The sequence below is a fragment of the Nerophis lumbriciformis genome, linkage group LG34 (assembly GCF_033978685.3).
Source record: "Nerophis lumbriciformis linkage group LG34, RoL_Nlum_v2.1, whole genome shotgun sequence".
Lineage (NCBI taxonomy): Eukaryota > Metazoa > Chordata > Actinopteri > Syngnathiformes > Syngnathidae > Nerophis > Nerophis lumbriciformis.
In genome coordinates, this window is record NC_084581.2 from 22947495 (window position 1) to 22961823 (window position 14329).

Genomic DNA, 14329 nt, shown 5'->3' on the forward strand with positions numbered 1-14329 from the left:
TCCTCTGAAAAACACCGGTCCCCCATTCCCCCGCGTCCCCGTCGTCGTCACGTCATGACATTGCTGGTTTTACGAGCAGAGGAGCATGTTCGGCAGCGCACAATCACAGAGTACTTACAAGCAGACACGGTGTGTAGACAGAAAAGGGAGAATGGACGCATTTTGGCTTAAAAACTAACGATAAGGTGAAGTTATAACACTGAAACGCCCTCAGGAAGAGGTGCTTTAAGACATGGGGCTGTATAGCTCGGTTGGTAGAGTGGCTGTGCCAGCAACTTGAGGGTTCCAGGTACGAACCCCACTTCCGCCATCCTAGTCACTGCCGTTGCGTCCTTGGGCAAGACACTTTACCCACCTGCTCCCAGTGCCACCCACACTGGTTTAAAATGTAACTTAGATACTGGGTTTCACTATGTAAAGCGCTTTGAGTGACTAGAGAAAAGCGCTATATAAATATAATTCACTTCACATGGCTAGCTAGCTAGCGGCTAAAGTCCATCTGCAGTCGGCAGCGTTTTAGCTACTTCTAAATCACTCATCCTCGCCTCCATGGCGACAAATAAAGTGAGTTTCTTACACGTATCATCCCTGCAGGACGAGGAATAGCTAAACATGCTTCACTACACACCGTAGCTCACCGGCGTCAAAATGTAAACTAACGCCATTGGTGGATCTACACCTAACATCCACTGTAATGATACCAAGTACAGGAGCGTATCTACTATGATTACATAGATATTTTTTGGCATCACAACATCTTCTTTCATTTTTAAAACATTCATATTATGTTTTTAAACCAGGAAATATGTCCCTGGACACATGAGGACTTTAAATATGACCAATGTATGATCCTTTAACTACTTGGTATCAGATTGATACTTAAATTTGTGGTATCATCCAAAACTAATGTAAAGCATCCAAACAGAAAAATATGTGATTATTACATTTTAAAAGAAGTGTAGATAGGACATGTTAAAAGAGAAAGTAAGCAGTTACTAACAGTAAATGAACAAGTGGATTAATAATTCATTTTCTACCACTTGTCCTTTATAATGTTGACACAATAATAGAATGATAAATGACACAATATGTTACTGCGTATGTCACCAGACAAAATTAGGAGCCTTTGTTTGTTTACTTACTACTAAAAGACAAGTTGTCTAGTATGTTCACTATTTTATTTAAGGACAAACTTGCAATAAGAAACATATGTTTAATGTACCCTAAGATTTTTTGTTAAAATAAAGCCAATAATGCATTTTTTTGTGGTCCCCTTTATTTAGAAAAGAATCGAAAAGTAACAAAAATTATCAAAATAATAGAATGGAAAATGACACAATATGTTACCGTATATGTCAGCAGACTAAATTAGGAGCCTTTGTTTGCTTACTTACTACTAAAAGACAAGTTTTCTAGTATATTCAATATTTTATTTAAGGATAACCTTGCAATAAAAAGCATGTTTATTGTACTGTAAGATTTTTTGTTAAAATAAAGCCAATAATGCCATTTTTTGTGGTCCCCTTTATTTAGAAAAGTATCGAAAAGTACCAAAATTTATCAAAATATTGGTATCAAGACAACACTACCAGGGACACATATTACTGTTTAAGCATTATAAAATGTCCAATGGGCATTATAGAGGACCTTTATTACTTTGGATGAGCCTTACTCAGTGGCCTAGTGGTTAGAGTGTCCGCCCTGAGATCAGTAGGTTGTGAGTTCAAACCCCGGCCGAGTCATACCAAAGACTATAAAAATGGGACCCATTACCTCCCTGCTTGGCACTCAGCATCAAGGGTTGGAATTGGGGGTTAAATCACTAAAATTATTCCCGGGCGCGGCACCGCTGCTGCCCACTGTTCCCCTCACCTCCCAGGGGGTGATCAAGGGGATGGGTCAAATGCAGAGGACACATTTCACCACACCTAGTGTGTGTGTGACAATCATTGGTACTTTAACAAAGTGATAGACATATGACAGTAAACCATTTTTGTTTGTTTTCTTTACTTATTCACATTCATTTTAGCCACAGTCCAAATAAATAAATAAAAAGTTGCGTCATCACACCAACCTTGACCTTTGACCGCAAGTCAGCTCATCCTCCTCCAGTCCAAGTGGACATTTGTGCCAGATGTGATGAAATCCCCTGCAGACGTTCCCGAAATATCCTGTGCACCAAAGTGGGACCCGACAGAAGGACAAACCCCTGAAAAAGAGAGAAAAAAAAAAGTTAGGGCTCAGCAGTGTGTCTGCTGACGACGGAAGAAAAACCTTCCATGCAACAGAAGTCATTCGCTGGACTGGAGCTGGTTTTTTTTATGTCTTGTTTTTTTAAAGGGAAACTCTCCGAGAGGCCGTGATGCCTCCACAGTCGGGCCGCAGTGGCAAAGAGGCAATTACACGGACGCATTGGGGCGAAAGACAGCGGGAAATCAATACATAATTTCAGCATTTCAGACAGCGTTTCCCCTTAAGTCAGTCAACGTCTCAATTCAGTGCCTTTGTTGTACCGCATATCGTATAATGAAAGTATACATATTTACTCATGTGAGATCCTGCCGTAATAGGAACTGACAGCCAGTAATACCATTATATTTACAGACGAAAGCAGTTACATGAACACATCTAAGTGTATGTTAGGGGACAACAACCAGGGGTGTCCAAACTTTTTCCACTGAGGGCCTCACATAGAAAAATGAAAGCATGCGGGGGCCATTTTCATATTTTTTATTTTCAAACCATAACAAAATATATATATACAGTGGGGCAAAAAAGTATTTAGTCAGCCACCAATTGTGCAAGTTCTCCCACTTAAAATGATGACAGGTCTGTAATTTTCATCATAGGTACACTTCAACTGTGAGAGACAGAATTTGAAAAAAAAATCCAGGAATTCACATTGTAGGATTTTTAAAGAATTTATTTGTAAATTATGGTGGGAAATAAGTATTTGGTCAATAACAAAAATTCAACTCAATACTTTGTTATTGCCAACAAAGGTTATATTACAGAGGTCAAACGATTACTATAGGTCTTTACCAGGTTTGCACACACAGTAGCTGGTATTTTGGCCCATTCCTCCATGCAGATCTTCTCGAGAGCAGTGATGTTTTGGGGCTGTCGCCGAGCAACACAGACTTTCAGCTCCCTCCACAGATTTTCTATGGGGTTGAGGTCTGGAGACTGGCTAGGCCACTCCAGGACTTTTAAATGCTTCTTACGGAGCCACTCCTTCGTTGCCCGGGCGGTGTGTTTGGGATCATTGTCATGCTGGAAGACCCAGCCACGTTTCATCTTCAAAGCTCTCACTGATGGAAGGAGGTTTTGGCTCAAAATCTCACGATACATGGCCCCATTCATTCTTTCCTTAACACGGATCAGTCGGCCTGTCCCCTTAGCAGAAAAACAGCCCCAAAGCATGATGTTTCCACCCCCATGCTTCACAGTAGGTATGGTGTTCTTGGGATGCAACTCAGTATTCTTCTTCCTCCAAACACGACAAGTTGAGTTTATACCAAAAAGTTCTATTTTGGTTTCATCTGACCACATGACATTCTCCCAATCCTCTGCTGTATCATCCATGTGCTCTCTGGCAAACTTCAGAGGGGCCTGGACATGCACTGGCTTAAGCAGGGGGACACGTCTGGCACTGCAGGATTTGATTCCCTGTTGGCGTAGTGTGTTACTGATGGTAACCTTTGTTACTTTGGTCCCAGCTCTCTGCAGGTCATTCACCAGGTCCCCCCGTGTGGTTCTGGGATTTTTGCTCACCGTTCTCATGATCATTTTGAACCCACGGGATGAGATCTTGCGTGGAGCCCCAGATCAAGGGAGATTATCAGTGGTCTTGTATGTCTTCCATTTTCTGATAATTGCTCCCACAGTTGATTTTTTCACACCAAGCTGCTTGCCTATTGTAGATTCACTCTTCACAGTCTGGTGCAGGTCTACAATTATTTTCCTAGTGTCCTTTGACAGCTCTTTGGTCTTGGCCATAGTGGAGTTTGGAGTCTGACTGTTTGAGGGTGTGGACAGGTGTCTTTTATACAGATAACAAGTTCAAACAGGTGCCATTAATACAGGTAACGAGTGGAGGACAGAAGAGCTTCTTAAAAAAGAAGTTACAGGTCTGTGAGAGCCAGAGATCTTCCTTGTTTGAAGTGACCAAATACTTATTTTCCACCATGATTTACAAATAAATTCTTTAAAATTCCTACAATGTGAATTCCTGGATTTTTTTTTCACATTCTGTCTCTCACAGTTGAAGTGTACCTATGATGAAAATTACAGACCTCTGTCATCATTTTAAGTGGGAGAACTTGCACAATCGGTGGCTGACTAAATACTTTTTTGCCCCACTGTATATATATATATATATATATATATATATATATATATTTTTTTTTTTTTTACCTTTAGGGCTCCTGGGGCCCATAAAGGGTATCAGTCATTAAAATGTTCAAAACATGTCAAATCATTATTATTTTTATTTATTTATTTAACGCTTACAATAAGTCTGTATATCAACTTCAGGTTGATATAAAGTAAAAAAAAATGCCTTACGCCTTTTCTGTCAAAGACAACTTTGCTTTTTTTTTTATAGTAAAACTGAAATATGCAGTATTTGGACAACTGTGAAGTAATTCGAGCCCTGAAAAGATCAATAATGCATGATACCATTGATTTTATTTTCATTATTATTTTTACTTAAAGGGGAACATTATCACAATTTCAGAATTGTTAAAACCATTAAAAATCAGTTCCTAGTGGCTTATTATATTTTTCGAAGTTTTTTTCAAAATTTTACCCATCACGCAATATCCCTAAAAAAAGCTTCAAAGTGCCTGATTTTAACCATCGTTATAAACACCCGTCCATTTTCCTGTGACGTCACACAGTGAAGCCAACACAAACTAACATGGCGGAAAGAACAGCAAGCTATAGCGACATTAGCTCGGATTCTGACTCGGATTTCAGCGGCTTAAGCGATTCAACAGATTACGAATGTATTGAAACGGATGGTTGTAGTGTGGAGGCAGGTAGCGAAAACGAAATTGAAGAAGAAACTGAAGCTATTGAGCCAAATCGGTTTGAACCGTATGCAAGCGAAACCGACGAAAACGACACGACAGCCAGCGACACGGGAGAAAGCGAGGACAAATTCGGCGATCGCCTTCTAACCAACGATTGGTATGTGTTTGTTTGGCATTAAAGGAAACTAACAACTATGAACTAGGTTTACAGCATATGAAATACATTTGGCAACAACATGCACTTTGAGAGTGCAGACAGCCCAATTTTCATCAATTAATATATTCTGTAGACATACCCTCATCCGCGCTCTTTTCCTGAAAGCTGATCTGTCCAGTTTTGGAGTTGATGTCAGCAGGCCAGGGAAGCTAGGGTCGATAGGGGGTTTAGCTCGCTCGTCTGCGGGAACAAACTGCCGCCATTGCTTGCCGTGCTAGCGAGGTCCTTTGTCCCTGAATTGCTCACACACTCCGGCAGATTCAATGGGGGTCTGGCGGCAGATTTCTTTGACTTTATCGTTGGAAATGCATCTGCTTTGAGTGTCGCAGGATATCCACACATTCTTGCCATTTCTGTCGTAGCATAGCGTTCGTCGGTAAAGTGTGCGGAACAAACGTCCAATTTCTTGCCACTTTCGCATCTTTGGGCCACTGGTGCAACTTGAATCCGTCCCTGTTCGTGTTGTTACACCCTCCAACAACACACCGACGAGGCATGATGTCTCCAAGGTACGGAAAACAGTCGAAAAAACGGAAAATAACAGAGCTGATTTGACTCGGTGTTTGAGAAAATGGCGGTTTGCTTCCCGATGTGACGTCACAACGCTCCGAGAGCGAATATTAGAAAGGCGTTTAATTCGCCAAAATTCACCCATTTAGAGTTCGGAAATTGGTTAAAAAAATATATGGTCTTTTTTCTGCAACATCAAGGTGTATATTGACGCTTACATAGGTCTGGTGATAATGTTCCCCTTTAATCACTGTGAAAAGATAAATACAATCCCAATAAATATCTTTGGGATCCAAAAGGTCCCCCACTCATAAAGTGATACATTTTTATTAGAGATGTCCGATAATGGCTTTTTTGCCGATATCCGATATTCCGATATTGTCCAACTCTTAATTACCGATACCGATATCAACCGATACCGATATATACAGTTGTGAAATTAGCACATTTATTCCGTCCTACGTGTCTGTGTCCGTGACGTAAACAAGTTGACAGATAGCTAACATGAAGATCCCAAGGAAAGAGAAGAAAGAGTCCAGGCCTTTATCTTTAAGAAGCTTTAGTGGTTTTCACAGAGAATGCACTTTTCCTTTCTTCTTGTCTAATTGGTCATTTCTTTCTTTGTTTTCTCTTTTCCTTGAATGTATTTTTGCTTTTGTTATCTTCTCTTTTTTGTTGTAAAACTGTATAAAGAGACACAAATTATATGTCAAATAAACACTGCTAAATAACAAAATGTCCATAAATGTTTGCTGCATAACATGTTTTCACACATACACACACAGCCCATACAATAGCATGTAAACAGTGCTCATAAAGTGATGTAAATATCCCTACATAGCCCCTGTAACACTCAAAGCCACACATGAATAAGATTTACATTTACAAACATTGCACCCTCCCTTAGAGGAGTGAGCTAGCGAGCAAAGAAGCTACATCAGGGGTGCTCATTACGTCGATCGCGAGCTACCGGTCGATCTCGGATGGTGTGTCAGTCGATCACCAGCCAGGCATTAAAAAAATAGTCCTAAAAATGAGCGATCATAAATCTTCACTATGACGTCACTTTCGTCACTTGATTGACATTCACGACACCCGAGGGTCTTCTGAGATGACGCTGGCTGCTGCCAGCTCATTAAAATTACCGACAGGAAGGCGAGAAACACTTTATTTCAACAGACTCTGGCGCCGTACCTGTCGTCAAAACTCCAAAGACCGACTGCACAGTTGCACAATAAAAGCTCTGCTTCATCCTGCTTGCGCTACCAAAATAAGAGTCTCAGAAAGCTGGCGTGCACAAGCTAGCAAGCTACGGAGTTTGCCAACAATGTATTTCTTGTAAAGTGTATACAAAGGAGTACGGAAGCTGGATAAATAAGATGCCAAAAAGCAACCACTTTCATGTGGTATTGGACAGAAAGGAGGACTTTTTTTCTCCTCCATTCGAAAATGCGGACCTTATCAGCACTACTGTCTGATTCTAATCAATGCAAGTCATCAGAATCAGGTAATACACCAACTTATATTCTTGTCTTCATGAAAGAAAGGAATCTATATGTGTTAAACATGCTTGTGTTATCTTTAAACACCTTTAACTTGTTAACAATATTAACTATATGTGTTAAACATGCTTGTATTATCTTTAAACACCTTTAACTTATTACCAATATTAACTATAAGCGTTAAACATGCTTGTATTATCTTTAAATACCTTTAACTTGTTAACAATATTAACTATGTGTTAAACATTCTTGTATTATCATTAAACACCTTTAATTTATTAACAATATTAACTATATGTGTTAAACATGCTTGCATTATCTTTAAACACCTTTAACTTGTTAACAATATTAACTATATGTATTAAACATACTTGTATTTTCATTAAACACCTTTAACTTATTAACAATATTAACTATATGTGTTAAACATGCTTGCATTATCATTAAACATATTTAACTTGTTAACAAAAACATATGTTTCATAAATAAGTAAATATAAATTATATATATGAATGAGGTAGATCCCCACGACTTGATCAATTGAAAAGTAGCTCGCCTGCAGAAAAAGTGTGAGCACCACTGAGCTACATGCTAAGTAGCAACAAGCTAAACAGTAGAACAAGCTATCGTTGCACAGTACTATTTCTACATTTACACGCACACACAACGTCTTCATGTCACTAATAAAACGGACACAGGACTTACAGACAATGTTTCCAAGGCACTTTGTGGGAAGAAACAACAAACTTGGAGTGCTGAAACACATACACCTGTCTTGTGTGTAAACGAGTGGGCGTCTGACTGTCGTGCGGACACTACCGGAAACTAGAGGAGGGAGCAACTCGCCTTCAAAATAAAGGTCCCTTCTAGAGATGCGCGGTTTGCGGACACAACCGCGGAGTCCGCGGATTATCCGCGGATCGGGCGGATGAAATTAAAAAAACTAAGATTTTATCCGCTCGCGGGTCGGGTCGGGCGGGTTAATTTTTTTTTTTTTTTTTTTTTTTGCGGGTGGCAGTTAAACCAATTCGGTACATAGTTAAATGTTGTTACCCACATACGAAAAACGAGCAGGCACCTGCTGCATATGCCACAACAGAAGAAAAAAAAGAAAAGAGATGGACACTTTTACGGAGCGGAGAAGGGACGCCTCGCCGGGGTCCGGGACCGAGGCCCCTTCCCCCGAGAGGGCCCCACCGGGAGCCGTAGCTGAGGCGATCCGCGAGAAGGGCCCGACGCACGTCCAGGGTCACTACCGCGCCCACCGCACCGACACCCCGCCTCGTCCGCTTTCGCCGCGGCCGGCGTCACGCGCAGCAGGTAAGCAGCTTACCTGCCCGCCACCCCCGTGGCCGGGGGCTCGTAACATGGGTCACTCCGCGCGCTCCGCCCGCGCAGCTTACCTGCTTGCCACCCCTGTTGCCGGGGGTGCGTAACAGGGGTCACTCCGCGCGTAGTGCGCTCATGAAAGGGGTGGGGCTCACCCTGGTTGATATAGAGAGCAGGACGGTGGCCATGGAAGTTGGAACCTGCTAAGGAGTGTGTAACAACCCACCTGCCGAATCAACTAGCCCTGAAAATGGATGGCGCTGAAGCGTGGGCCCATATCTGGCCGTCGCCGGCAGCGAGACGCGCTTGGAGGTGCGCTCAGCGCGGCTCCCATATGATTGCGCACTGGTGTGCGTCTGGGTCGTGACAGCGTGGCACGCGAATGTCTGTGCATTGGATCAGTCTCCTTTCTTTAACAGGCAAAAGCTTTATAACCTCACCATACCTGCCAACTTTTAAATCAGAAAAACCTAGTAGCCAGGGTCCAAGGGCCGCAGGCCCCAGTAGGTCCAGGACAAAGTCCTGGTGGAGGGTTCAGGGCTTCACCCCCCGACGCAAAATGACTATTAGCATTCAGACAGGTTAAAATGTTGCTAAAACCATCACTTTTCTATCAGTCACAGTGACTTTTCAAAACAAAAATATTACAGCAAAAATCATATGGGTTGATTGACATGTTTATTCTGTAAGCTAACTTCAATAGTTTGAAATTATTTTGACAGTTAATGCCAGTTATCCTGTCAACCTTTCACAAGACTTCAATTTGTTAATTGAAAGTATAAATAGTATAAACACTTTTTACAGTATGTCGTGCTGTGAAATACAGCCGACAGGATTGCGCATGCATGGTGCAGGAGAACAAAGGACTTCTTTCATTTAAGGTTTGTGATAAACCATCAAACTCATTCGTTAAAAGGACTCTATAGTAATATAAAGCGAATTTTTCTGGACATTATCATGCAAGAAAAGTTTATTTTTGGGATCGCGATCACCGCGTAATGATTTTTAAAGGTTGCATTACATTATTAACTGTCCCATGTGATCAGCCAGTGCGATTGGAAGTCCATGCTCAATTATTGCCTCCGTAAATAAAACTTCGGCATTTATCACATCCAAAGAATCTGTTTGGGCGACGAAAAACGTTGAAAGTTTTCCACTTGTATCGCTAGCAACGGCATTAGACTTGTGTTTTTTTGTCCCAACGTGGTCTTTTACATCGCTAATTCCTCCGTGTCCGATCGAAAAATCTTGTCTGCACAAGGTGCAATTCGCGTAGTTTTCACCCTTTTTTAAATTTTTTTATTAATATTAGATATATAACAACGGGCGGATGGTGGGCGGATGCAGTTCTGATCAAACGTTACATCGGGTGAATGGCGGATGGTTGACGACTTTCTGACGCGGTTGCGGATGAAATAATTGCCTATCCGCGCATCTCTATTCCCTTCTTATTACCTGATTATGTTACGTCACAACATTATTATGCCTAATTTTGTTGTGATGCCCCGCTGGATGCATTAAACAATGTAACAAGGTTTTCCAAAATAAATCAACTCAAGTTATGGAAAAAAATGCCAACAAGGCACTGCCATATTTATTATTGAAGTCACAAAGTGCATTATTTTTTTTAAACATGCCTCAAAACAGCAGCTTGGAATTTGGGACATGCTCTCCCTGAGAGAGCATTAGGAGGTTGAGGTGGGGCTGGGGGGGATGTTAGGGGATAGCGGGGGGTGTATATTGTAGCGTCCCGGAAGAGTTAGTGCTGCAAGGGGTTCTGGGTAAATAAATGATAAATGGGTTATACTTGTATAGCGCTTTTCTACCTTCAAGGTACTCAAAGCGCTTTGACACTATTTCCACATTCACACACACATTCACACACTGATGGCGGGAGCTGCCATGCAAGGCGCTAACCAGCAGCCATCAGGAGCAAGGGGTGAAGTGTCTTGCCCAAGGACACAACGGACGTGACTAGGATGGTAGAAGGTGGGGATTGAACCCCAGTAACCAGCAACCCTCCGATTGCTGGCACGGCCACTCTACCAACTTCGCCACGCCGTCCCTATTTGTTCTGTTGTGTTTATGTTGTGTTACGGTGCGGATGTTCTCCCGAAATGTGTTTGTCTTTCTTGTATGGTGTGGGTTCACAGTGTGGCACATATTTGTAACAGTGCTAAAGTTGTTTATACGGCCACCCTCAGTGTGACCTGTATGGCTGTTGACCAAGTATGCGTGGCATTCACTTGTGTGTGTGAAAAGCCGTAGATATTATGTGACTGGGCCGGCACGCAAAGGCAGTGCCTTTAAGGTTTATTGGCGCTCTGTACTTCTCCCTACGTCCGTGTACACAGCGGTGTTTTAAAAAGTCATACATTTTACTTTTTGAAACCGATACCGATAATTTCGAAACCGATACCGATAATTTCCGATACATTTTAAAGCATTTATCGGCCGATAATATCGGCAGTCCGATATTATCGGACATCCCTAATTTTTATTATTATTTGTTTTACTTTCAACACTCAAGTTACGAGATCAACTTCAGATATATCTGTCGATTTTACGTTTGAACTATTTTGTTTGTTTTATGCTCTTTTGTCAAAGAAAACTTTGATGTTTTTATCTGGTAACCACACAATATATACAATATTTTTTCCACATAAAAGATTTTAATGTGATATATTTGAAGTAATTGGAGCCTTGAATAAATCAATAATTCATTATAACATTGATTTTTTGCAAACAATTAGCTGCGGGCCGCAAAAGGCCCCCGGGCCGCAATTTGGACTCCCTGATCTACACAAACGGCTGAAAACATTAAGTCAAGAAAAGCGGGAATGTTTTTGAAAATGGTAAAAAAAACTTGAATGGTCTGAAAGGGTTGAAATGGTTGGTGTTGGAATTTTTCAAATCGGTCGAGAAATGTTGAAGTCGTAACTAGGGATGTCCGATAATATCGGACTGCCGAAATTATCGACCGATAAATGCTTTAAAATGTAATATCGGAAATTATCGGTATCGGTTTCAAAATTATCGGTATCAGTTTCAAAAGGTATAATTTGACGTAGGGAGAAGTACAGAGCGTCAATAAACCTTAAAGGCACTGCCTTCACGTGCCGGCCCAGTCACATAATATCTATGGCTTTTCACACACACAAGTGAATGCAAGCATACTTGGTCAACAGCCATACAGGTCACACTGAGGGTGGCCGTACAAACAACTTGAACACTGTTACAAATATGTGCCACACTGTGAACCCACACCAAACAGGAATGACAAACACATTTCAGGAGAACATCCGCACCGTAACACAACTTAAACGGGACGGCGTGGCGCAGTGGTAGAGTGGCCGTGCGCAACCCGAGGGTACCTGGTTCAATTCCCACCTAGTACCAACCTCGTCATGTCCGTTGTGTCCTGAGCAAGACACTTCACCCTTGCTCCTGATGGGTGCTGGTTAGCGCCTTGCATGGCAGCTCCCTCCATCAGTGTGTGAATGTGTGTGTGAATGGGTAAATGTGGAAGTAGTGTCAAAGCGCTTTGAGTACCTTGAAGGTAGAAAAGCGCTATACAAGTACAACCCATTTATCATTATTATTTATCATTTAAACACAACAGAACAAATACCCAGAACCCCTTGCAGCACTAACTCTTCCGGGACGCTACAATATACACCCCCCCGCTGCCCCCTACCCCCCACCTCAACCCCGCCCACTTCAACCTCCTCATGCTCTCTCAGTGAGAGCATGTCCCAAATTCTAAGCTTCTGTTTTGAGGAATGTTAAAAAAAATAATGCACTTTGTGACTTCAAAAATAAATATGGCAGTGCCTTGTTGGAATTTTTTCTATAACTTGGAAAATCTTGTTACATTGTTTAATGCATCCAGCGGGGCATCACAACAAAATTAGGCATAATAATGTGTTACATGTAGAATGTGGCGAGTCGCCACGGCAAAATAAAAGCCGCCACACCTTAAAGGAGAACTTCACTTTTTGGGGGAATTTTGCCTTTTGTTCACAATCATGATGAAAGACATGACAATGGATGTCATTTATTTTTATTTTTATGAATTCTAAATATTTAATAAATGCAATCAAAAGTCCGCTTACAAAGAAGCCTATAGGGAGTCGCTCTATTCTGCCTAAAAAAACCCTTTGTGGAAGTCGCTTCCCAGCCGTTCCAAGAGCCAAGCTTGCAGTTTTGAACAATGATTTAATGTCCATAGAATTTGCTCACACTTTTCGCTCCCGCAGCACGTGACTTTTCAGCCACATCCGTATCCTCCTCCCCTCCTGCTCTCGGCCGCGTCTGTTAAAGACAACAGATGATTAGATTAACACGTACCACCTGTGAAATCTAATCACCTGCCAGCTGTGTCTTGCCGTCAGCACATGCCCCGCCCCTATCTGATGGTGCTCGTCCTCAGCACCATAGACAGCGGCGGTGACCTTTGCTTCTGCAAGCGCGCTGGCCACACCTCCCTCCACACGCTTAAAAAAACATCCAAACACCTCCATTAAGGTTTTATAAATATATAATGTAATATATATGTAATTTAGTAACGGGCAAATTTATAATAACATTTCATATTTACGTATTCTGATCATTTTAAGCATACACATTGCATTAAATACAAAAACGCATCACGACATTCCTTTTTTTTTTTTTTTTTAAACTACCGGTACATCACTGATTACTACTCACGGCAGACTCTATGAGAGCCAACGGTCATATTAAAACATCACTTACTGTACAAGGTCTGCTGTCGTTAGAATGCCAACTGATGTTCATATATTCCCATTTAGATGAAGAATGACTCATAATCGAAGAAAAGGGTGCTGGAACCAAGCGTCTTTTTGTGTCGTTCGCGCCATTCTCGGGTCTAAATTGGTTGTCAAAGTGTACCAAATCGTCCGATTATACCTCAACTATCTACTATCCAGGTGAGAGGCATGATTTATGGTCTACAATAAAGTTTGACGAGCAAGGAAATGAGGTAGCAGCTGATCAGTCAATCATGTCAACATTGGCACGCAAACTCGTGATCACGACATCGCTATAAATAGTTTGTCTGCGTTAGCGCTTACAATAAGATCACTAAAACTTGGTTAATATTCAAGTCACAAAATGTAAATGGAGTATTGTTGGCGTTTTTGAATGTTTTTTATTGTTTTTTTGGGGCGGAATAGAGGACCTCCCATTTACGTTACTTACATTATTAACGTTTATTAACGAATTAGAGTCCATTAAAAAAAAACATCCGTTGTCATGTATTTCATAATGATTGTGAACTCTAAGCAAAATTGTGCAGTCCCCCTTTAAAAATGAGGATATTTATGTGAAAACAAATACAAATAACATAACATATTGTAGCGTGCAGACAAAGGCACACAAAGTCTGACGCTCTTTTGAACTTTTATTGCCAATCTTATGCTAACAACTAGCTCATTTCTAACACGTATTCCCTCCCGTGCACACACGTCCGTCTCCATGCTTCACTCACAGACACACAACACTTCCTAATCCTGCGCCAATCTCCTTTCAGGCATGGTGTGTTTACGATCATGAGAACCCTGAATATCAATAAAACCAGGCCTTATTGTAAATCTTAACACGAGTAGGTTGTTACAGTATGAATGGATATAGCTTATTATTTGCACAGAAAATTTGTCCAAAAAAAAAAAAAAAAAAGCCTTTGATCACCGAAACAGCACTGTAGAACCGGATGT

General features: G+C 41.3%; 1 protein-coding gene across 1 annotated transcript in view; it reads right to left on the bottom strand.

Moving 5' to 3' along the window:
• The window catches only part of LOC133576551 (steroid hormone receptor ERR2-like), a 415815-nt gene that overhangs the window by 200312 nt on the left and 201174 nt on the right, over positions 1–14329 (bottom strand). The window contains exon 3 of the mRNA XM_061929856.1: positions 2075–2209. The gene's annotated coding sequence lies outside the window, so the exon portion shown is untranslated. The remainder of the gene's footprint in view (positions 1–2074; positions 2210–14329) is intronic.